At 43.0% G+C, this 25,481-nt stretch overlaps 1 long non-coding RNA gene and 1 pseudogene across 1 annotated transcript; both read left to right on the top strand.

The window, feature by feature from the left end:
• Nucleotides 1–7,970, top strand: part of LOC110145159 (zinc finger protein 519-like) — a 36,852-nt pseudogene extending 28,882 nt beyond the window's left edge.
• Nucleotides 7,971–17,404: 9,434 nt separating this feature from the next.
• On the top strand, nucleotides 17,405–25,475 carry LOC110145167 (uncharacterized). The gene is made up of 3 exons (XR_011486192.1): nucleotides 17,405–17,518; nucleotides 17,896–18,109; nucleotides 24,948–25,475. It is a non-coding gene; the product is annotated as an uncharacterized lncRNA (long non-coding RNA).
• Nucleotides 25,476–25,481: the final 6 nt, after the last annotated feature.

Genomic DNA, 25,481 nt, shown 5'->3' with positions numbered 1-25,481 from the left:
CAGTTCCAACTTAACTATGAATTCTTACCTTACTATTCTATTTCATTGCGGTTCAAAATCGTCATTCATCGAGCAGAATTTTCAACATTACTAACTCAAATAACCTTGCTAAAAATGTGGCATTTGGCCCCACTTCAGAACTCTTGGCTCAGAATACACTTAAAAAAAAAAAAAAATTCCCGGTTCTTTGATAAACAATTTATCCTATGTCACACGAGTAGAACACTGAAAAATAAATATGCTAATATTGCCCTGATGATTTTATAATTTCTCTTCTAGATGAGAATAGTTTCTCTAATGGCTTGTGGATCATAACTCATCCTCTTTTCTTCACATTAGAAATTGGGTAGAAAGGATTACTGTGTAAAAAATATATTTTGTAATACCAGCCAAGCCACTAAATCACGACCAGGTCTCTGAACTTGCTGTTTTCATCTTGGGTCACATAAGGAAGTCTTCCCACGGCCACATGGCATCTGTACTTTGTATTTCAGGGACGGCTGACATTCCAGGATGTGGCCATAGACTTCACTCAAGAGGAGTGGGAATGCCTGGACCTCGGTCAGCGGGAATTGTACAGGGACGTGATGTTAGAGAACTACGGAACCTGGCCTCCTTGGGTGAGGACAACTGCCTTCCAGAATCGCTTACCTACCCACGAGGTTTTGGTTCCTTCATTTCTAGAATGTCTTCTGAAATTGTCTGCTTCCCACAGTGGTTTCAGATCTCTGCTTTCTAGGGGAAATGAGTGTCTGTGAGTTTAGAAAGAAAGGCTTCATGATGATTCGTTATGCTGGTGACGTTTTTCTTCCTTGATATACTCCGCCTCCTTCATTCTAGGTTAGTGGTAATTGTGTAAGTTCTGTGGTATTAAATAGTTGCACCCTCTCTTAATTTCACATTTCCACTACTTACTTTTGCCTTAGTACTACTTGACCAGAATCTCAGGATCTGATTGTTAGGTGTTTGTTAGTATTGTGTAGCAGCTTTGAATAAAGTATTTCCGGATATCGTTTTCTAGAACAAAATGCGTTCTCGTCTCACCTGAATACATATTGGATTCAATACTGATGAATCTCTAACAACACAAATTTTCCTTTCTCTGATCAACAGGGCTTGTCTCTAAGCTGGACCTGGTCACCTTTCTGGAGCAATTGAAGGATCCCAGGAATATAAGGAGAATGGAGACAACAGCCATATACCCAGGTAGGTATGAATGGATGGAGATGATGACTCAGATGAGTGGTCCAAGGAGCAGCGAGGAACTCATCCTTCGTCACATGGCTTTGGAAGATTTGCTTCAATGGAAATGGTTTTTGAAAACCTGGGTTTGTGTCTGCTACTGTTGTAGAAATGTATCACTGCCCCATTCTGTCTCTTAAATCATTCATGAATTCATCTCCAGTGATTAGTTTTCTCCACCACAGTGTGAACTAAAAGTCTCCTCTTGGCTTGTGACAAACTGCATTCATTAGTTGCTCTGCAATTTCTTGGGGGCCCTAGGAAAACTCTGCCCATTTCTGAGTAACTGTATGACAGTCCTTTTCAAGTTTCCCTCTACCTCTAGACAGAAATGTGTGAGTGGAGTGGTAGACAAACTGCCAAACTTCTAGGAATACTGGGGATGGGTTTTTGTTCTCTGGTTTATAATTTCCTATCCACTGGGAGTGACACATACGACCTTCTAAATAAATTTCAAATTCAAGTAATTTGTCACTGCAGAAAGCAAAACCTCGTGAAAATGAAAGAATGCACATCTCAGGTTGACTTCAAAGTTTCTCTTTTACCTTTATGATCTCATATTAAATATCTTTAGTGTATTTGCCCTCATTCTAACTTGCTGAAATACTTTATTATATTCTATTACCTCATAGAATTTTAAAATAAATTGCCATAAACTCATAGCACATTTTCCACTATATTATTAATGGTTGATTCAAACTATGACAATTTTTAGGTTATATAAAGAAATCTTTATTAAAAGTTCTAATTGGAATATAGCTGTTTTCCAATTTTGTGCTCCTATACAGCAAAGAGAATCAATTATACGTATCAGTCAGTTCAGTTCAGTTGCTCAGTCGAGTCTGACTCTGCAATCCATGGTCTGCAGCAAGCCAGGCTTCCCTGTCCATCATCAACTCCCAGAGCCTGCTCAAACTCTTGGCCATTGAGTCAGTGGTGCCATCCAACCATCTCATCCTCTGTCGTCCCCTTGTCTCATCTTTAGCCTTTCCCAGCATCAGGGTCTTTTTCAGTGAGTCAGTTCTTCGCATCAGGTGGCCAGAGCATCAGAGCTTCAGCATCAGCCCTTCCAATGAATATTCAGGACTGATTTCCTTTAGGATGGAGTGGTGTGATCTTCTTGCAGTCCAAGAGACTCTCAAGAGTCTTCTCCAACACCACAGTTCAAAAGCATTAATTCTTCGGCACTCAGCTTTCTTTATGGTCCAACTCTCACATCCATACATGACTACTGGAAAAACCATAGCTTTGACTAGATGAACCTCTGTCAGCAAAGTAATGTCTCTGCTTTTTAATATGCTGCCTAGATTCATCATAGCTTTTCTTCCAAGGAGCAAGTGTCTTTTAATTTCATGGCTGTAGTCACCATCTGCAGTGATTTTGGAACCCAAAAAATAAAGTCTCTCAGTGTTTTTACTGTTTCTCCTGCCAATTGCCATGAAACAATCTGACCGGTGCCATGATCTTCGTTTTTTGAAGATTGAGTTTGAAGCCAGCTTTTTCACCCTCTTCTTTCAGTTTCATCAGGAGACTCTGCAGTTCCTCTTCACTTTCTGCTATAAGGGTGGTGTCATCAGTATTTGTGAGATTACAGATATTTCTCCCTGAAATCTTGATTCCAATTAGTGCTTCATCCAACCTGATATGTTGCATGATGTACTGTGCATGTAAGTTGAATAAACAGGGTGACAATGTAGAGCCTTCACGTACTCCTTTCCCAATTTGGAATCAGTCCATTGTCACATGTCTAGTTCTCACTATTTCTTCTTGACATGCATACAGATTTCTCAGGAGGCAGGTAAGGTAGTCTGGCTTTCCCATCTCTTTAAGAATTTTTCACACGTTCTTGTGATCCTCACAATCAAAGGCTGTGTTGTAGCCAATAAAGCAGATGTAATTGTTTTTCCAGAACACTCTTGCTTTTTATATGATCCAAGGGATGTTGGCAATTGGATCTCTGGTTCCTCTGCCGTTTCTAAATCCAGTTTGAACATCTGGAAGCTCTCGGTTCACATACTGTTTAAGCCTTGCTAGGAAAATGTTTGAGCCTGTACTATTGTTTGAAATGAGGGAAATTGTGTAGTAGTTTGAGCATTCCTTGGCATTGTCTTTCTTTGTGATTGGAATGAAAACTGACCTTTCCTAGTCCTGTGTCCAGTGCTGAGTTTTCAAAATTTGCTGACTTATCTAGTGCAGAACTGTAGCATTATCATCTTTTAGGACTTGAAATAGGTCAGCTGGAGTTCCATCACCTCCACTAGGTTTGTTGGTCATCATGCCTTCTAAGTCCTACTTGACTTTGGATGCCAGGATGTCTGTGCCTAGGTGAGTGATCACACCATCGTGGTTATCTCGGTCATTAAGAACTTTTTTGTATAGTTCTTCCATGTATTCTTGCCAACTTCTCTTAATATTTTCTGCTTCTTTTAGGTCCATCCCGTTTCTGTCTTTTTTGTTCCCATCTTTGCTTGAAATATTCCCGGTACCTCTCATTTTCTTAAAGAGATCTCTAGTCTTTACTGTTCTATTGATTTCCTTCCCATTTAAGTCTCCACAGAGCAATGAGTAGAGTTCCCTCTTTCAGTCATAGTTTTAAGGTCTCTCTTATGTATTTCTTAAAACTAGTACTTTATTGAGTCTATCTTATTTGTATTCAGCTTCCTTAGACACTGTCTTGTGTGTCCTCAGTTTCTGATTAGTTCTCTGTCACTATCACTTATGATTTTTAGATTGAAACATCTAATAGACCATTCTCAGAAATGTGTGTGGCAAGAAGTGGATTTAAGAATTATTAGGCATCTTAGATTTGTGAAAGTGTGTGGAGTCTCCACTTAAGAGGACTAATAGCAGGAAGTAATCATTAGATTGCCTATCACCTCTGAATTCAGTGGTGCTTGGAGGTTTTTATCTTGTTTCTTCCCCTATAACTTATTTCTTTGCCATCTCATTTTATCCAGCGTTCTGTTTGTGGTCTCTCTTTTGAAGGCTACAGGAACCTAGTTAGTCTTCCTTCTGGTGTCTGCACCTTGGTGGATGAGGTTGGTCCCGAGGTTTGTGCCCTTATCCTCTTGATCTGGGCTTTGATTGCTGTTAACTGTGACCAGAGCCTGCTGTGGATATTCAGGGCTGTTTCCCCATTGTTCTGTGGTTGTTACTGCCCTCTCTCTGGTGGTGCCTGCTCCCTGCGTGGTGGAATAGAGCCCCCAGATCTGAATCTTAGCTGTGATTCTGATCTGTGGTGCGAGGCAGGTGGGACTGGAGCACCCGCACATGGAGAAAAGTCTCTGAGTATTACTGCTCTGGGGATGTTCACTCAGGCTGTGCTCTGGTTCCCCCTCTCATGCGTTCTGCAGGCTCTCATGTGATGTAGTGTAGGCACTGCTCTTGGCCCCACCTTAACCATGGGCATGATGGCACATCACCCTGGATGTTCGCAGATATTGTTTTCACAAGGTCACTGGCATAGATTCAGTGAAGTCAGGCCCTGGGATTGCATTCAGCGTGGAGCTGGACCCTCTGTGGTGCTCTGGGGCAGCTCAGGCTCTGTCCTGGCCCAGCCCCCTTGTGTGGGAGCCCACAGAGTCTACAGCCGCTAGAGCTCCCCCTGCCGTGACTGAGAGAGCGCTGCTAGGTGAATCAGATGCTCTGTAGGGGCTGAGGTTACACAGCCGGTCGTGGGTGTGAGACCGTGGCTTCTGTTGCTGCAGGGAGAGGTGTCAGCTTTTCTTCTTCATCCCTGGGCTCAGCTGTGCTTTCAGCTCCGTCTGAGTGTGTGGGCAACTCACAGGTGTCTTCTCCTGAGCTGTCCCAGAGCACAGGAGTCTGCTGATTGTGGAGGAGGTCGATGGGTGAGGCCGTGCCTGGGGGCTCAAAAGACCTGCATGGGTGGAATTCTTCATAGCCCTTGGCAAGGACGAGCTGGCACAAAAGGCAAGGGATGCAATGGGTGTCTTCTTTGGGCATCATTCACCAAAGCCACTCTGCTCTCTGGTGGTTCAGTCTTCCAACTGAAGCATCCCATTTGCAGAGCTCCTCCCTCCCTCCCGTCCCCTCAGGATGTCTCCTCATGGCCAACCGCAGTCCTCTGCCTGGGTCTGCTCTCCAAACCCACATTCCAGCACCCAGCCCTTGTCTGCAGTGGTGGACGTGCCTCTCAGGCTGGGTGGGCAGGGCAGGGGTCAGGACCCCGTGTGCAGGTCTCACTCTATCCTGCTGCTACACGCTGAGTTGCCATGTCCTCTTCCCATGGAGAATGAGGCTCTCCTTCTGTCCAAACTGAGCTCCCCTAGTCAGGGGCTTCCCCAGACATGGAGACCTCTTCTGACTTTTATCTTCCCCAGGATTGCAGGCCCCAACACACTTCCTCTCTGGTTCCTTTTCCTTCTTTTTTCTTTTCCTTCCTTTTCTTCTTCTTTCTTTTATCCTACCTGGCCCAGCAGGAATCTTTCTTGTATTTTTAGATTTAGAGGGGCCTCTGCTCGTGTTCAGCAGGGCTCTCTGGGAATTGTTCCATTTCTTGTTCATTTGGGCAGAGTTGATCTCCACATCTGCCTATACCACTGGTGTCTTGATCTTTCTGTCTCCTTTTATCTTATCTTTTTTTTTCCATTTTATTTTTAAACTAGCTAATGGTCATCAATTTTCTCTAAATCTTTAAAGATATTCACTGAGAATAGCAGGTAAAATTACTTGCTATTTGGAATCTTTCAGCTATGACTCCACAAGACATCCAGGATTTGATGCCAAGCAATCCAGCATTAGAAGATGTATTCCCAAAATCAAACCTAGGAATATATAAAACATCTCAGCTCAAAAACTTAAATTTAATGAAAGACTGGGAATGTCCGAGAGTATATGAAAAATGGAGTGTGTTTAAGTGGACATAAAGAAATGCAGACAGTTACACATAATGCTAACATCACTGCAAAAAGAAATCAGCAACATGAGTCAAATTGGGAAAAACACCAACTTCAGTCTTCAACATCTGCTGAGAAGTGTAAGTTTTTAAGAAAAGATTTCCATCCTTTTTTGAAACATACATGTTCTCTGAAAGGAAATGTGGAAAATCTGGAAGGTCCTCTAGTCTCTACTGCAAATACTCATTCAGACAATTCTGAACTTAGGCTTTGACTAAACATACATTCAAGCATGTCTGAACACCTATGATTTAACAATGAGTGGGAAAACTCACAATCTAACCAATTTGAGGGATCCATGACCAGGAGGTCATTATTCTTCCCCCCAAAAAATATTTTCTCTCCATTCCAAGATGTATAATATTGATGATAATGGAAGAGACGTAATCCAACCGTCATTGTTCAATACATATTGTGATGTGGTTAATACACAACAACGTTGTATGTGTAATAAAATGAGTGAGACTTTAAATAAGAGCTCCAGCTCCAATATTTATGGTGGACTGAGAAGGTATTCAGGCAATGAAACTGGGTATATGGTCGAAGGAGATTCAAACCTTAAGAAACATCAGGGACCCAAATCTTCAAACAAGGAATCTAAAAGTAATAAATGTAGAAATGCCTTTGATCAAATGTCAGGTTTTTCTCTCGATAAGAGTACTTGTACTGAAGAGAGGACTTGTACTGAATGTGGTAAGGTTTCTAGTCAGTCTTCAGAACTTTTCAACAGCACACTGTTCAGAATCCACAGAAAGAAAACAAGTGTAAGATATGTGGGAAAGTGTTTAGTAACTCATGCCATCTAAGGAGACAAGAAAATTCATACAGGAAGGAAACCTTTCCAATGTACAGAATGTAGCAAAGTGTGTAACCATTGCTGACTTCTTACTAAACATCAGAGAATTCATACTGGAGAGAAACATTACAAATGTACAGAATGTGGCAAAGCCTTTACTTACAATTCAGGTCTTATTCAACATCAGCAGGTTCATACTGGAGAGAGACCTTGCGAATGTAAAGAATGTGGCAAAGCCTTTACTAGGAGTTCGGACCTTTCTCAACATCACCGAATTCATACTAGGGATAGACGTTATAAATGTACAGAATGTGGCAAGGCCTTTATTAAGGGTTCTGGTCTTACTAAACATCAGCGAATCCATACTGGGGAGAGACCATTTTCATGTACTGAATGTGGCAAAGACTTTGCTTACAACTCAGCGCTTACTCAACATCGGCCAATTCATACTGGAGAGAGACCTTATACATGTACAGAATGTGGCAAAGCCTTTAGTCATAGTGGCAATCTCACTAAACATCTGAGAACACACATTGGAGAGAAACCGTAGTAATGGAACAAGTGATGGAAGAGGTTTGCCCTAGACATGCATCGGAAAACACAAGAATTTATACAAGAAACCTATGGAAGTGATGTAACAAATAGGTAGAAAAGTATTTAATCAAAAGTTAAATTGAAATAAATACCAGAGATTGCATACTAGAAGGCATTTCATCAATTTTGTTTTCAGAATTTTCTCTGAAGGAGAATGAATGTAGGGAGTACTCCATAGTTAAAACACACAGAAGATGGATATATTAGCATGAATTGTGAGATGAAGGTTGATGGTTAGAAAGTTACAATTCATAGCAATGTATGTATGTTGTTAATAATGATATGATTTGAGATTATTTGAAGTGAATGTAATTCAGCACTCAAGTAATCCATACTATGCCTTTTTTCAAACATAGGTTTTTGGTGGTTTATTAAATATTAGCCTTTTTATACTGTGTTGCAACCATTTCTATCTATTCTCCATTAGACAGATGAAGGATACCATAATGTAAAATGGACAATGACCATCTAAATGGAGGTGTTTGTCATTGATGTGAAATATCGGGAGGTTGCCATGATGTAAGTGATCATTTAATCTTTCCATGTATTAAAGTAAGACAGAAGTTGGTTGTAAGGTTTCAATAGTAATATCCTTGATTTGTAAGAACACAATGACAGTTCACTGCAATATTGATGTATCTTTATAATATCAACACAAGTCATGATTGTTACTTGACAATGTTGAAATAAAGACAGCTTCTGTGATAACCTAGAAATGTATTAGAAACCCTTCCTGGAAAAGACATGGAATTAGTGTATATCATGCTTGCTAAGTGCTTCCTAGGCTTTGTTTGGTAAGCTGTGAAAATCACAAATCTCACATCATTATATCCTAAAATGAATATCTTTCTCTGTACTTTTGATCAGTATTTAATCATGGATCATACCATGGATTGTAAAAGGTTTTATTTCCACTCTGTGTGAAATTAATACATGGTTATTAATAAAAGTGAATGGCTTTTAGTGTTTTAGTTGATTGTAATGAATGAATTGTTAACCCACCACCAACAGCAATCTCACCCTCCTTATTTAAGGTGGTAATGAAGAGATGACAATGAACTATTTGGCCGCACAGAGAGATGGCATATGTGGAAATTAGTTTACTCACTGGCTTTAAATTTCTCATAACTTCAGATATATTCCATCATTTCTATGTTGTATCTCCTCTCCCATTTTGTAACTACTTGGACATTGTGATGGTTCTAATAAGAAACAGTATACAGAGTACTGTTGAGAGCTTCCCTGAACTGCTCCATGCTGTTGCTGCCTCAGCATCTCTGCCGGAGCCTGCCGGCAAACGAACTGGTCGAGAACGCAATTACCAGAGTACCTAAGAAAAATAAGACTCAGAAAGACTTAGAAAGATGGGGTTGAGAGGGACAGAGTCAGCTTGCGTCTGACTCTGCCAACTTTATTGAAGAATACCACACCTATATATATGCTAACAGGAGTTACTAATAGATCAAAGGTTTGCATATGTGCAGAGCTACAGGCACAGATGTCTTAAATTATCAGTAAAGCATTACCCTAGCACCCAACATGACTGAGATCAATAGAACATTAACTGGATAGAAAACAGGCTTCAATCATGACGAGTTTATCAGCACCAGGAAAACAGGTGAAAGATCGCTACAGCAATTTCCCTGAGGGAGGTGAGAAAGGCCAACCTGTGCTTTAATAAATCAGGGGTGGCGGGACAGAGAGGGACCTCTTGATCTCTCTCAGAGCCAAGAAGGAGCCTGAGCAGTCAGGCTGGCTCCCCGCACATCTGTCTGGGGAGCAGGCAGCCTGCAGGTCCTTGAACTCACACCAGCCAGTCCTGTGAGCACCTGCACTAGATGACCCCCTTCCTTGAGACCAGCAGTCTTGCTGAACCCCAGGGTCTATTCACAGGCGCCCATTCAATCACGCCGAGAGAGTCAATTTCTAGGCCGGTTGATAAGTCCGGGGGTCCCAAAGGAGAGAGGGGTCTGGACTTCTCAAGGTGGCAGAAAGAACAAACTTTTTTTTTCTCCCCTCTACATTCCTTAGGAATATGAAACAAATTATACTGCTTGAGGACAGTCTCGGGGGGCGGGGGGGGGGGGGACTTTCTGGCTAATCCTGTTGTCTTAAAATGTAAATTATAGGAGTGTGTCCAGTGAGGTCTTTACAACCTCCAGACATTCTTTTGATTCACTGTAATAACTAATTAAAAGTATATAACTCCATTGCTAACACTAGTGAGGGGGCACTCTTTCTGCCCCCTTCTGATGTCTATGTCAGAAGCTTTCTCTATCTCTTTTATACTTTAATAAAACTTTATTACACAAAAACTCTGAGCGATCAAGCCTCATCTCTGGCTCCAGATTGAATTCTTCTCCTCAAGAGACTAAGAATCCAGGGGTCTTGTGGATTTTCAAGACCCTCACAGTACTCACCAGAATGCTTGTGTTGGCTTGAATTCAGCAATCCACACTCCGCCTAGGGAGCCCACAGAACTTCTCCCAGGGTAACCTCTAAAGGCTGAACCGCCAGTACCAGTGTTTTCTCTGCCTGATTCCAGCTTTGACCTCTTTCCGAAATTCCTGCCCTAAATCCTCCGCTACAGAGAGGGCTTTGTGCGGTGAGTGTGAGGCTTTGAGCTCAGGACTCCTGAACGTTGGTTTGGGGAAGAAACATCAGAAAAAAAAATGGGATTTTCTGATGACTCCTTTCACGGCAGCACTGTTGACCTGCAAATTCATAACTTCTTGGAGTGGGGACCTGGGCACCAGGGATTTGTATTCATTGAAATGGTTCAGAAAGAATCTTTAGCCAAGTGGTTTCCATCTGGTTTCCCATCAGGATCATGTGACCAGTGTCAGGAAATGACCTCACTGATGCCCTCCCAACAGAGTTCTATGTTGGTTCTCTGGGAGTGTCAGTGCGGTGTGTAGGAAGTCCTCCAGGGCATTCTAAGGAGAGACCTGGGGTAAGGACGTGGCTCCTGGTCCATTTGTGAGAGCTGAGCCCCGGCATCAGTCTGAGGAGAGGCCGCAGGGTTGGTCTAGCTGGATTTGGACCAGGGAAGTCAGTCAGCTCACATCGTCTGTGTGAGCAGAGTGTTAGGAGTGCTTTATGGGGAGAGACCAATCAGGAAATAAGTTCACAGGCTGATCTCCAGGTAGGAAGTGATTGTTCCTGAACCTCTCCTGAGACAGAGGACAGGAGAGGTCGGTCTTCTCAGCTTTCCAAGGTCCTTCTGTCTGTAGGAGCGGTGGTTGCAGGTTAAAGAGCTGTGTTGATGCCCTCCAAGGTATTTTCTCAAAACTCAGAAGTGCGTTTGCAGCGTAACATCCCCAGAGAAGACAGAGCAGCGGGAAGAAGAGGAGGAAATGGCAGCTTCTCAGGTCAATGTCCTGTCCTGGGTCTGGGGCTGTGTCTGCTTTTCCTCCTGAAATGCCCAGATGAGAATATGCAAGCCTTTAGCTCTCTCCTCCTAATTTGTCTTCCCGGGCATTTGTTATCTATCATCTTATTTTTCCCATTTCCTCTTATATTAGTGAAGACCAGCCCTTTACACTACTTCCTTGTGTCCCAGAGCCTTTTCTCCATTGTCTCATCCTCACTTTCTATGGAGCATGATGAATTCTCATCATGAATCAGCGACTTTCAACTGTTGAAACTATTCTTTTTGTGAGAGATCAGCATGGGGAGTCACTCCTATCCTCACTCCCACTGGGATGTGGTTTGGTGTTGGGATTTTAGGGACGTTGGGAAATGCAGTGATGACTTAGCACCTGGATGCAATATAGATATTTAAAACCGAGTTTGAAAATGCCATTATACATAGAACCAACTCTCTTCTGTCCATAGGATTTTCCAGGCAAGAATTCTGCAGTGGGTTGCCATTTCCTCATCCAGGGGTTTCTTCCACCCCGAGACTGAAGCCGCATCTCCAGCATTGGCAGGCAGATTCTTTACCACTGAGCCAGCTGGGAAGCCCAGTGACTCAACTCAGTGGTCCAGAGTTTTTCAGAAAATCTTCAGCGGGCATTGTACAGGGACGTGATGTTAGAGAACTGTAGGAACCTGGCCTACTTGGGTGAGGACAACTTCCTTCCAGAATCCCTTATCTACCCACTGGCTTTTGGTTCCATCATTTCTAGAATGTTTCTGAGAATTTTCTGATTCCCAGAATAGTTTGAAATCTCACCTATCTAGGGAAAATGGGCATGTATGAATTTAGAAAGAAAGGCTTCAGGATAATTCATTATGCTGGTAACCTTTTTCTTCCTTGATGTACTCTGCCTCCTTCTGTGAGAGTCAATTCCTAGGCAGGTTGATAAGAAGTCGGGTCCCTGAGGAGGAGGGGGGCGGGTAGGGGAGGAGATAGTGGAGAGAGGGGTCTCGAAGAGGAGATAGGGGTCTGGAATTCTCAAGGCGGAGAAAAGGACAAATACCTATTTTCCCTCTACATTCCTTGGTCTTAGACACATAAAATGACATTTTTAATGTTATGTGTCTTAGACACATGGCTTTTTCTTTAAGCCCAGAACTGATGATTAAACAACAAACAACTCAGTTAAAACTCTGTACTAGGGATTATATAACAATAATGTATCCTGCTTGAGGACAGTTTATCCTTCCTGAAAACCTCCTGACTAATCCTGATATCTTAGAATTTATATCCCGGGAGTGGGTCTGGTTCAGTTCAGTTCAGTCTCTCAGTCGTGTCCAACTCTTTGTGACCCCATGGACTACAGCACGCCAGGCTTCCCTGTCCATCACCAACTCCCAGAGCCTGCTCAAACTCATGTCCATCGAGTCAGTGATGCCATCCAACCATCTCATCCTCTCGTCCCCTTCTCTCCTGCCATCAGTCTTACCCAGCATCAAGATGTTTGCCAATGCATGAGTTCTTCGCATCAGATGGTCAAAGTATTGGAGCTTCAGCTTCAACATCAGTCCTTCCAACGAATATTCAGGACTGATTTCCTTTAGGATGGAGTGGTGTGATCTCTTTGCAGTCTAAGAGATTCCCAGAGTCTTCTCCAACACCACAGTTCAAAAGCATCAACTTCTTCGATATTCAGCCTTCTTTATGGTTCAGCTCTCACATCCATACATGACTGCTGGAAAAACCATACCTTTGACTAGACAGACATTTGTCTGCAAAGTAATGTCTCTATTTTTCATTATGCTGTCTACATTGCCCATAGCTTTCCTTCCAAGGAGCAAGCGTTTTTTACTCTCATGGTTGAAGTCAACATCTGCAGTGATTTTGGAGCCCAAGAAGATAAAGTCTGTGACTGTTTCCATTGTTTCCCCATCTATTTGCCATGAACTGATGGGACTGGATGCCATGATCTTAGTTTTCTGAATGCTGAGTTTGAAGTCAGCTTTTTCACTCCTCTCTTTCAGTTTCATCAAGAGGCTCTTCAGTTCCTCTTTGCTTTCTGCCATTAGGGTGGTTCATCTGTATATCTGAGGTTATTGATATTTCTCCCTGCAGTCTTGATTCCAGTTTGTGCTTCCTCAAGCCCGACATTTCACATGATGAAAAGTGAAAGTAAAAGTCACTCCGTTCTGACCAACTCTTTGTGATCCTATGGACTATACAATCCATGGAATTCTTTAGGCCAGAATACTGGAGTGGGTAGCCATTCCCTTCTCCAGGGGATCTTCCCAGCCCAGGGATAGAACTGAGGTCTCCTGCATGATGTACTCTGCATAAAAGTTAAATCAACCGGGTGACAATAGGCAGTCTTGACATATTCCTTTACCAATTTGGAACTAGTCCGTTGTTCCATGTCCAGTACTGTTTCTTCTTGACTTGCATACAGATTTCTCAGGAGGTGGGTAAGGTGATCTGGTATCCCCATCTCATTAAGAATTTGCCACACTTTGTTTTGATCCACACCATCAAAGGCTGTGGTGCAGTCAATAAAGCATAAGTAGATGTTTTTCTGGAAGTCTCTTGCTTTTTCTATGATTCAATAGATGTTGGCAATTTAACCTCTGGTTCCTCTGCCTTTCTTTTTTTTTTTTTTTTCATGAATAGTTTAGCTGAATCAGTTTCATTTTATCACATGAATGAATCAAATTTGATGGGAAAGTTGATAGGAGGAAAGAAGAAAAAGAAAATGATTTTGAGACCACAGGACTGTGACTGATGCTGTGAACTGTGGTAAGATATACACATTTATTGCTAAATTTTCTTAAGCAATGTCACTGCAGGGATACATGAGCCCTTCTTCACAAATCTACATTATCTCTTGTGTGGCTGCACTTTAGTTTCCTGGAAATACCTCTACTGCTGCTGCTGCTAAGTTGCTTCAGTTGTGTCCGACTCTGTGCAACCCCATAGACAGCAGCTCACCAGGCTCCGCCGTCCCTGGGATTCTCCAGGCAAGAACACTGGAGTGGGTTGCCATTTCCTTCCCCAATTCCTCTGCCTTTCTAAATCCAGTTTGAACATCTGGAAGTTCTCGGTTCACATACTGTTGAAGACACGCTTGGAGAATATTGAACCTTACTTTGGTAGTATGTGAATTGAGTGCAATTGTGGTAGTTTGGTCATTTTTGGCATTGCCTTTCTTTGGGATTGGAATGAAAACTGACCTTTTCCAGTCCTGTGGCCAATGCTGAGTTTTCCAAATTAGCTGGCATGTTGAGTGCAGCACTTTAGCAACATCATCATTTAGGACTTGAAATAGCTCAACTGGAACTCTATCGCCTCCACTAGCTTTATTCATAGTGATCCTTCCCAAGGCCCACTTAACTTCAGACTTCAGGATGTCTGTCTCTAGGTGAAGATTACACCATCCTAGTTATATTGGTCATTAAGATCATTTCTGTATATCTCTTCTGTGTATTCTTGGCCCTTTTTCTTAATACTTTCCACTTCTGTTAGGTCCATACCACTTCTGTCCTTCATTGTGCCCATCTTTGCATAAAAAGTTCCCTTGGTATATCAATTTTCTTGAAGAGATCTTCAGTCTTCCCCATTCTATTGATATCTGTCCCACTTTGGTCTACACAGAGATATGAGTAGACTTCCCTGTGTTTCAACCGTATTTTTAAAAGACTTTCTTCTTATATAATTTCTTAAGAACTAGCACTTTGTAAAGTTTATCTCATTTGTAATCCACTTCCTCAGACACTGTCTTATGTGTCCTCAGTTTCTGATTAGTTTTCTGTCACTATCATTTATGTATTTTAGATTCAAACATCTAATAGAACACTCGCAGAAACATGTGTGAAAAGAAGTGGATTAAAGAATTATCAGGCACCTAGGATTTGTGAAAACATCTGGTTTCTCCACATAAGATGATTAAAGCAAGAAGTAATCATTAAATTGACTACCTACTCTTTATTTAGTGGTTCATGCAGGGTTTGATGTTGCTTCACTCTCTATAACCTATTTCTTTGCCATCTCATTTTGTCCAGTTTTCCGTCTGTGGTCTCTCTTTCGAAGGCTACAAGAACGTAGTTAGTCTTCTTTCTGGTGTCTGCAACTTGGTGGGTGAGGTTGGTCCAGAGGTGCGTGCCCTTGTTCCCTTTATCTGGGCTTTGACTGTGTTACTGTGATCAGAGCCTGCCCTGGATGTTGAGGGGCGCTTCCCTATGGCTCTGTGGTTTCCACTGCCCTCTCTGTGGTGAGTCCATGCTCCCTGGTTGGTGGACTAGAGCCCCAGATCTGCTTCTTAGCTGTGCTTCTATCTGCGGTGTGAGGCTGGGGGGACTGGTGCGCCCCCACTGGGAGAGAAGCCACTGAGCATTGCTCCTCTCAGAATGCTCACTTTGGGGCGTGCTGTGTGTCACCTTTCATGCTCCAGCAAGCTCTTGTGTGATCCTATTATTGGCACTGCTCTTGCCCCACCTTAAGCATGCGTCACCCTGCTTATTTAACTCATATGCAGAGTACATCATGAGACATGCTGGACTGGATGAAGCACAAGCTGGAATCAAGATTGCTGGGAGAAATACCAATAATCTCAGATATGAAGATGACACAACCTTTAAGGCAGAATGCAAATAAGAGCTAAAGAGCTTCTTGATGAAACTGAAAGAAGAGAGTGAAAATTTTGGCTTAAAACTCAACATTCAGAAATCTAAGATCATGGCATCTGGTCCCAACATGTCACGGCAAATACATGAGAAACAATGGAGACAGTGACAGATTTTATTTTTTCGGGTTCCAAAATTACTGAAGATGGTGACTGCAGCCATGTAATTTAAAGACGTTTATTCCTTGGAAGAAAAGTTATGACCAACCTAGACAGCACATTAAAACATAGAGATATTACTTTGCTAACAAAGGTCTGTGTAGTCAAAGGTATGGTTTTTTCAGTAGTCATGTATGGATGTGAAAGTTGGACTATAAAGAAATCTGAGCACTGGAGAATTGATGATTTTTAACTGTGGTATTGGAGAAGATTTTGAGAGTCCCTTGGACAGCAAGGAGATCCAACCAGTCCATCCTAAAGGAAATCAGTCCTGAATATTCATTGGAAGGACTGATGCTGAAGCTGAAACTCCAACACTTTGGTCACCTAATGTGAAGAAGTGACTTTGGAAAAGACCCTGATATTGGGAAAGGTTGAAGACAGGAGCAGAAGGGGACAACAGAGGATGCGATCGTTGGATGGCATCACTGACTCAGTGGAGATGAGTTTGAGTCAACTCCGGGAGTTGGTGATGAACAGGGAGGACTGGCGTGCTGCAGTTCATGGGGTCCCAAAGAGTCAGACACGACTGAGAGACTGAACTGAACTGAACTGAACTACTCAGATGATACGTTGGGAGGAAACCTCAGTAATTGTAACCAGAGACTTGCTTACAACAGGGCAGCTGGCTTTTCTCTTAGGAAGTGAGTCCAGGAAGAAATGGGGAGACTGGAACCCACATTGTTGTTTATAATATAACCCCAGAAATGACATACCGTTAGTCCTGCCAGAATCTGTTCATACACAGTTTCAGTTCAGTTCAGTCGCTCAGTCGTGTCCAACTCTTCGCGACCCCATGAACTGCAGCACACCAGACCTCCCTGTCCATCACCAACTCCCAGAGTCCACCCAAGCCGATGTCCATCGAGTCGGTGATGTCATCCAACCATCACATCCTCCGTCGTCCCCTTCTCCTGTCCTCAATCTTTCCCAGCATCAGGATCTTTTCTAATGAGTCAGCTCTTTGCATCAGGTGGCCAGAGTATTGGAGTTTCAGCTTCAGCATCAGTCCTTCCAATGAATAACCAGGACCCATCTCCTTTAGTATGGACTGCCTGGATCTCCTTGCAGTCCAACGGACTCTTAAGAGTCTTCTCCAACACTACAGTTCAAAAGCATCAATTCTTCAGTGCTCAGCTTTCTTTATAGTCCAATTCTCACATCCATATGCCTCTGTTAATTGTTGTTGCTGCTGCTGCTGAAGTGATTACGTTCTACTTTTCGTCACTGAGGAGACACCCATCTTCACACACTCACACAAAGGGCTTTTGAATTTTCCCCGTTTTTCAACTTGCTGAAAACATCTCGGCTTCCCATAGAGGCAGCTCTCAAAATTCTTCTCTTTTGCCTTAAGTTGTGTGAAACACTTAGAACAGGCAGGAAGCAGCTCTGCTCCCGAGGAAGTCAAAGAGATTTAAAGGCATCAAAAGGCAGAGAAAGGAAGCACAGCTGGACAGAAGGACCAACAGACCCAAAACGGACTGGGGCGGGGGTGAGGGGAGGCAAGGCTCCGCCCCCTCTGGCCCCGCCCCAAAGTACCTGCGCTTCCGGCCTCTTCCCACCCTCCCCCTTTACGTGGCCTCTCGTTGGCTGCGTCGTAGCGCACTCACCCTCCTCTGTACCGGATTTTCCGCCCGCGCGTGCGCAGTATCCGGCAAGACGGAATTGAGTTTAAATGAGAGACAGTTTTTGTGAGTTTGTTTAAAACCCGGATGTTGTCGTCCCACAGCCTATTGTCCTTCACACGTGGGTTTCGGGAGGCTCTGTGGACTTTCAAGGTACCGCCCCCATTTTCCCGTCCCCAGTGTGTCCTCGCATCGCCGTGAGAAGTTCTGAGGTCCGTTAGCTTAGCTGACGGGTCCCTGGGGCCCACGTCCGCTTCCTGTTAACATCGTTCTAGAGTCCATGTCCTTCTCTGGCAGTTCTGCCTTCTAACTTGTAGAGACCGCTGCTTAAAGTCCTGCATTGCCCAACCCCTAGGTCCCTGATCCACGAAGAGGTGAAGGAGGCTCTATTCTGTATGGAATTCGGTTAGGGTCTCGCCTAAGGTTTGAAGGGGAGGGTCAGCCTAGAACGCGTGGTTGTCACAGGAAGGGCCGCGAGTTCTGAAGAAAAGAATAAAACTAAAAACACCTCGTTTGATTCTGTGTTCCAGAATCCCTGCTGTGCCAGTGGCCGTGGAGGATTGTGATTTGTACCTGTTGAGATCCTCCCTCTGTGTGGGGCTGCGTTACAGGGAGCTCGCTGTGGTTTTCTAAGTATTGAACAGCCTATTTTCAACACTCGGGTCACTTCCCAAGACTGATCTTACCTGAGAAGGAAGACCAGAGGAGAAGGAAAGCAAAGAGTCAGAAATGACTCGTTCCCAGGTAAGAGGCATAGTCCGTGTTTGTTCTGTCTCTCTTTCCTGAAATGCTGTTTCTTTGGACTTGATAAGCTCCTTGACTTCTGAACGGGTTTGTTTGAACCTACCCATAGTCATCATCCCAAGGGACCCATTGCCCTCCTGGCACATCGGTGTGACAGAAAACAGTATTGCCAGGCAGAGAAGCTCACTCAAGCTTTTAAGTCCCGAGCTTTTATTCGGGTTTAGCTACATAGGTGGGATTGATAACATCTCCAGCATTCTCCCCTCCTTAGAGGTTGGGCTAATCAGCCCACTTGGCTCAAAGCCCCAGACCTCTAGTCACTTCGTTGGTCTTTGTGAAATGCCCAGCCTCACAACCTGAGCCAGTCCCCTTATTAAACCAGGGTCCACATAAGTCATCTTGTTAGCATAAATTATCAGGGCCCACGGAGAGTAATAAAGCCACTGCAGTCACTAAGGAAATTCCAAGAGTGAGAAAACTTAGATTCCAGGAGTAAAAGCAAACTTCCAGAACCTGTGAACCAAAGCCTGCTAAATTCTGTTTTTCTTTTTAAATTTTAATATTTATTTAGTTTTGGCTATGCTGGGATTTTGCTGATGGTCTTGGGCTTTCTCTGTTGTGATTAGGAGGGGCCACTATCTTGTTGTGGAGCTCTGGCTCTAAGGCACGGGTTCAGTCGTTGTATTAATCCCCGGCAGGCTCTGGAGGGTGTGGGCTTCAGCAGTTGTGGCACACTAGCTTAGTTGCTCCGAGGCTTGTGGGATCTTCCCTGACCAGGGATGGAACCCGTGTCCCCTGCATTGACAGGCAGATTTCTACCCACTGGAGCATCAGGCAAGCCCCTAAATTCTTTATTACACAACACTGAAACCTAAATCTTTCCTTTATGCCCTGTCATATTTTCTCCCCCTCTGATTTTGATGTTCCTTTGGAATACCTCACCTGTTGCATGACTACAAAATATTATGTTGCGTTTCATCCTACTCTTTTATTGTTCAAAATCATCTCCAAGTCTGTCTTTAGGTGAGCTTCTTTGGCTACCTTGTAGCTATTTTGCTTCATTCAGTTTAAAATTTCAACTAGTCCATACAGTGATAGCTTCATCTGTAATTTGGCAGGTTCCTTCTATTTAGGCTTTTTTGGTTTTTATATTCAAAATTATGTTGGCTCTCCTAGATACAGCTGAGACTTACATTTGAAATATCCATGTTTGTTTTGAGTTTGAATTGTTTTGAATTTGCAGTCACTGAAGTCTTTATGTCACTACATCTTCCAAGTAAAGCTTGTGATTTTCAGACTTTGTGTGCTTCAGTAAAGATTTACAGTTTCTTCACCTAGGTCTGGAGATGTGTTCTATATCAGTGTCATGGTGCATTTGCTAATAGAATGTGGACTGTTTCCCGTATTGTGTTTAATTCCTGTTACTAAAGAGGAAGAGCTCTTGTCAGCGAACCCAGGTGGCTCAGCGGTAAAGAACCCGCCTGCCGATGCGGGAGCCCTGGGTTTGATCCCCGGGTTGAGAAGGTCCCCTGGAGAAGGAAATGGCAACCCCCTCCAGTATTCTTGCCTGGGAACTCCCATGGACAGGAAGTCTGCATGGCTACTGCCCATGGGGTCAAAAAGAGTTCGACATGATTGATATGACTTAAAACACATTCATGCACAATTAGAAATTGTTGTTTTACCATACATGCTGAAATACACATGAGTTCAAAAGAAAAGGTAGATTAAAAATGTTTCTTCCAAAAGATCTGTTATTTACAGAAGACTGCTTTTAACTTATGTGTGTTACTGTGCATGTGTGTGTACAAGCAAAACCTAGGGTATATATTACAGACATCATCATTTCATGAATTTTTTTATTTATTCTAACCTTTGAAAACTGTTCTTACATATTTTCCATGGCCTTCAATTGTTTCATTTTAGTGAAATGAATATATAGTTCCATTTTAATATATGTATGCTTGGAAATGTTCATATGATTTGATCAGTTATTTTTCTTGTTTTTTGTATTCTTCACAATTAGAGAAACTTCTATGAACTTTCTTTAGAGTTGTTCTTGTGTATTTGTCTGTGTTTTATTCATTAAAGTTTAGAGTACATAAAGTGAAGTAAATTTAAGCTGTTTAAGGAATGTTTGCTATATATTTGCAGAAAGGTGGAACAACAACATTATTGATTTTAAATTGTTTCTGTTGCACATCCAAGACTCTGTAAAAACTCTCAGAAAGATATATAGTATATCCTAAATAGTTAAAATGATTGTTGCTACTGAGGATGCTATCATTATTAGAACTGTAAAATTTGTAAAACACTTGAAGTTCAAAAGTAAGTATGAATGCTTACCTTAGTATTGTACTTCCTTACTGTTCAAAATGGTCATTCATAAAGCACAATTTCAACATTACTAATTAAAAGAAGCTTGTTAAAAATACTAAGAAAAAAATAAGGTTGTTAAAATAAACAGCACATTTGTCACACTCAAGAACTTTTGGATCAGAGTAAGCTTTTTAAAAAGCAGCAGGTAATAACCTGTTTCCTTGATAGGCAATTCATTCTGTGTTATACAAATACAACAGTCAAAAATAAATATGTCATTGCTGATCTGATTCTTTTAAGATTTTTCTTCCAGATCAGAATAGTTTCTGAAATGATTTATGGGCCATAGCTCATTTCTTCTTGGGTTAGAAATATGGTGAAATTATTACTGTGTAAAAGTCATAATATAGTATAACACCAGACCCTCTCCTGTATCGAAACCAGTTCTGTGTGAACTTGCTTTTGTCGTCTTTGGGCACATGAGGAAGTCTTCTCACAGTCACATGGCATATGTGCTTTGTATTTCAGGGACAGCTGATGTCCCTTATCTACTGTCAGGGTTTTGCTTCCTGCATTTCTACAATGTCTCTTGGAATCTTCTACTTCTTATAATAGCATTTCAGATCCCTAATTTCAATGGGAAAATGGGAATTTGTGAGTTTAGAAAGAAGACTTCATGATGACTTATTATGATTCTAATGTATTTCTTCTTTGATGTCATCTGCCTGCTTCCTCCTAAGTTAGTGCTAATTCTGTACGTTCCATGGTATAAAATGGTGCTACCCTCCTCTTCAAATCAAATTTCCACTACTTACTTTTGCCTTGTAGCACATGACCATAATCTCAGAATTTGATTTTTATGTAGTGAGTGTTGTATGCTGCTGCTGCTGCTAAGTCACTTCAGTCGTGACTGACTTTGTACAACACTATAGATAGCAACCCACCAGGCTCCCCAGTCTGTAGGATTCTCCAGGTAAGAACACTGGAGTGGGTTGCCATTTCCATCTCCCTAGTGTTGTGAGGAAATCATTTTCTAGGCTGTCTTAACATTCTACATGCATTCTCTCCTGACCTAGATACATACTAGATTGGAAAGTGATGAATCTCTGGCAAAACCAATATTCCTTACTGATGAACAGGTCTTGTGGTTTCTCAGCCATACCTTGTCACTTTTCTGGAGCAAATGAAGGAGCCCAGGAGTATAAGGAGAATGAAGACAGTGGCCATATACCCAGGTATGTGTGAATGGACGGAGCCAATGAGTCAGGTGAGAGGTCCAAGTATCAGTGAGGAAGTCATTCTTTGTCATGTGGTTTGGGAAGATCTGCTTCATTGGAAATGATGGAGAAGTCTGGATTTATTTCTGTTGCTGTCATAGACAGCTGTCACCTGCTGTTTGATTGTTGAGTTTGAAGCCAGCTTTTTCAGCCTTTTCTTTCAGTTTCATCAAGAGACTCCTCAGTTCCTCTTCAGTTCAGTTCAGTTCAGTTCAGTTCAGTCACTCAGTCATGTCCGACTCTTTGCGACCCCATGAATCGCAGCACGCCAGGCACTCCCTGTCCATCACCAACTCCCAGAGTTTACTCAAACTCATGCCCATCGAGTCGGTGATGCCATCCAGCCATCTTATCATCTGTCGTCCCCTTCTCCTCCTGCCCCCAATCCCTCCCACCATCAGGGTCTTTTCCAGTGAGTCAATTCCTCGCATGAGGTGGCCAAAGTATTGGAGTTTCAGCTTCAGTATCAGTCCATCCAATGAACACCCAGGACTGATCTCCTTCAGGATGGACTGGTTGGATCTCTCTTCAGTCCAAGGGACTCTCAAGAGTCTTCTCCAACACCACAGTTCAAGAGCATCAATTTTTCGGTGCTCAGCTTTCTTCACTGTCCAACTCTCACATCCATACAGGACCACTGGAAAACCATAGCCTTCACCAGACAGACCTTTGTTGGCAAAGTAATGTCTCTGCTTTTTAATATGCTCTCTATTGGTCATAATTTCCTTCCAAGGAGTAAGCGTCTTTTAATTTCATGGCTGTAATCACCATCTGCAGTGATTTTGGAGCCCAAAAAAATAAAGTCTGACACTGTTTCCACTGTCTCTCCATCTATTTATTTCCCAGGAGGTGATGGAACCAGATGCCATGATCTTTGTTTTCTGAATGTTAAGCTTTAAGCCAACTTTTTCACTCTCCTCTTTCACTTTCATCAAGAGGCTTTTCAGTTCCTCTTCACTCTCTGCCATAAGGGTGGTGTCATCTGCATATCTGAGGTTATTGATATTTCTCCCAGCAATCTTGATTCCAGCTTGTGCTTCTTCCAGCCCAGTGTTTCTCAGTATGTAGTCTGCATATAAGTTAAATAAGCAGGGTGACAATATACAGCCTTGACATGCTCCTTTTCCTATTTGGAACCAGTCTGTTGTTCCACGTCCAGTTCTAACTGTTGCTTCCTGACCTGCATACAGGTTTCTCAAGAGGCGGGTCAGGTGGTCTGGTATTCCCATCTCTTTCAGAATTTTCCACAGTTTATTGTGATCCACACAGTCGAAGTCTTTGGCATACTCAATAAAGCAGAAACAGATGTTTTTCTGGAACTCTCTTGCTTTTTCAATGATCCAGCGGGTGCTGGCAATTTGATCTCTGGTTCCTCTGCCTTTTCTAAAAACAGTTTGAACATCTGGGAGTTCACGGTTCATGTATTGCTGAACCCTGGCTTGGAGAATTTTGAGCATTACTTTACTAGCATGTGATATGAGTGTGGTTGTGTGATAGTTTGAGCATTCTTTGGGATTGCCTTTCTTAGGAATTGGAATGAAAACTGACCTTTTCCAGTCCTGTGGCCACTGCTGAGTTTTCCAAATTTACTGGCATAGTGTGTGCAGCACTTTCACAGCATCATCTTTCAGGATTTGAAATAGCTCAACTGGAATTCCATCACATCCACTAGCTTTGTTCATAGTGATGCTTTCTAAGTCCCACTTGACTTCACATTCCAGGATGTCTGGCTCTAGGTGAGTGATCACACCATTGTTATTATCTGGCTTGTGAAGATCTTTTTTGTACAGTTCTTCAGTTCCTCTTCACTTTCTGCTATAAGGGTGGTGTCATCTGTGTATGTGAGGTTATGGATATTTCTCCCTGAAATCTTGATTCCAATTTGTGCTTCATCCAACCTGGTATGTCGCATGATGTACTTTGCATATAAGTTAAATAAGCAGGGTGACAATATACAGCCTTGGCCCCACCTTAACCATGGGCAGGATGGCAGATGGCCCTGGTGTCTCGCAGATATTGTTTTCACAAGGTCACTGGCATAGATTCAGTGAAGTCAGGTCCTGGGATTGCATTCAACGTGGAGCTGGACCCTCTGTGGTGCTCTGGGGCAGCTCAGGCTCTGTCCTGGCCCAGCCCCCTTGTGTGGGAGCCCACAGAGTCTACAGCCGCTAGAGCTCCCCCTGCCGTGACTGAGAGAGCGCTGCTAGGTGAATCAGATGCTCTGTAGGGGCTGAGGTTACACAGCCGGTCGTGGGTGTGAGACCGTGGCTTCTGTTGCTGCGGGGAGAGGTGTCAGCTTTTCTTCTTCATCCCTGGGCTCAGCTGTGCTTTCAGCTCCGTCTGAGTGTGTGGGCAACTCACAGGTGTCTTCTCCTGAGCTGCCTCAGAGCGCAGGAGTCTGCTGATTGTGGAGGAGGTCGATGGGGGAGGCCGTGGCTGGGGACTCAAATGACCTACGTGGGTGGAGTTCTTCATAGTCCTTGGCGAGCAGGGGCCGGCACAAGGGACAAGGGATGCAATGGGCTTCTTCGTTGGGCACCACTCCCCAATGCCACTCTGCTCTCTGGTGGTTCAGGCTTCCACCACAAGCATCCCATTTGCAGAGCTCCTCCCACAGTCCCATCCCTTCAGGGTGTTTCCTTATAGCCAACCTCAATCCTCTGCCTCGATCTGGTCTCCGAACCCCACATTTCAGCTCCGAGCCCTTGTCTGCAGTGGTGGACATGCCTCTCAGGCTGGGTGGGCAGGGCAGGGGTCAGCACCCCGTGTGCAGGTCTCACCCTGTCCTGCTGCCACACACTGGTTGCCATGTTCTCTTCCCACAGAGAATGAGGCTCTCCTGTCCAAACTGAGTCCCCGACGAGGGGCTTCCCTGGATGTGGAGACCGCTCCTCACTTTCATGTCCCCCCAGGTTGCAGGCCCCATCCCACTTCCTCTCCTCTTCCTTTTCCTTCTTCTTTCTCTTGTCCTACCTGGCTCAGCAGGAATCTTCCTTGTTTCTTTACATTTCGAGGGGTCTCTGCTAGTGTTCAGCTGGGCTCTGTGAAAATTGTTCCATTTCTCATTCATTTGTGGAGAGAGAGATGGTCTCCACGTCTGCCTAAGCCTCTTGCATCTTGATCCTTCTGTCTCTATTTTATTTTATTTTTTAAACTAGTTATGGTCATCAATTTTCTCTAAATCTTTAAAAATATTCACTGCGAATAGCAGGGGAAATTTCTTGTTATTTGATATCTTTCAGCTGTGTCTCCACAAGACACCCAGGATTTGATGCCGAAGAATCCAGCGTTAGAAGATGTATTCCCAAAAGCAAACCTAGGAATATATCAAATATTTCACCTCAGAAATTTAAATTTAATGAAAAGCTGGGAATATATGAGGAGATGTGAAGACAGAGAGGATGCTTATACGGACATAAAGAAATGGAGACAGTTACACAGAATGCTAACATTACTGCAAAAAGAAATCATCAACATGAGTCAAATTGGGAAAAGACCAACTTCAGTCTTCAACATCTGCAGAGAAGTGTTAGTGTTTAAGAAAAGGTTTCCATCCTTTTTTGAAACATACATATTCTCTAAAAGGAAACGTGGAAAATCTGGAAGGTAATCTAGTCTGTAATGCAAATACTCATTCTGAATGTAAGCTTCAACTAACCATACATTCAGGCATATCTGAACACCTAACATTTAACAATTTAAAATTGTGAGTGGAAAAACTCACAATCTAATCAATTTGAGGGATCCGTGAGCACGGGGTCATTTTTCTTCCCGCA

Source organism: Odocoileus virginianus, unplaced genomic scaffold (assembly GCF_023699985.2).
Source record: "Odocoileus virginianus isolate 20LAN1187 ecotype Illinois unplaced genomic scaffold, Ovbor_1.2 Unplaced_Scaffold_36, whole genome shotgun sequence".
NCBI classification, from domain to species: domain Eukaryota; kingdom Metazoa; phylum Chordata; class Mammalia; order Artiodactyla; family Cervidae; genus Odocoileus; species Odocoileus virginianus.
Note: the sequence above shows the minus strand (reverse complement) of the source record. Positions and strands in the feature narration are given on the sequence as shown.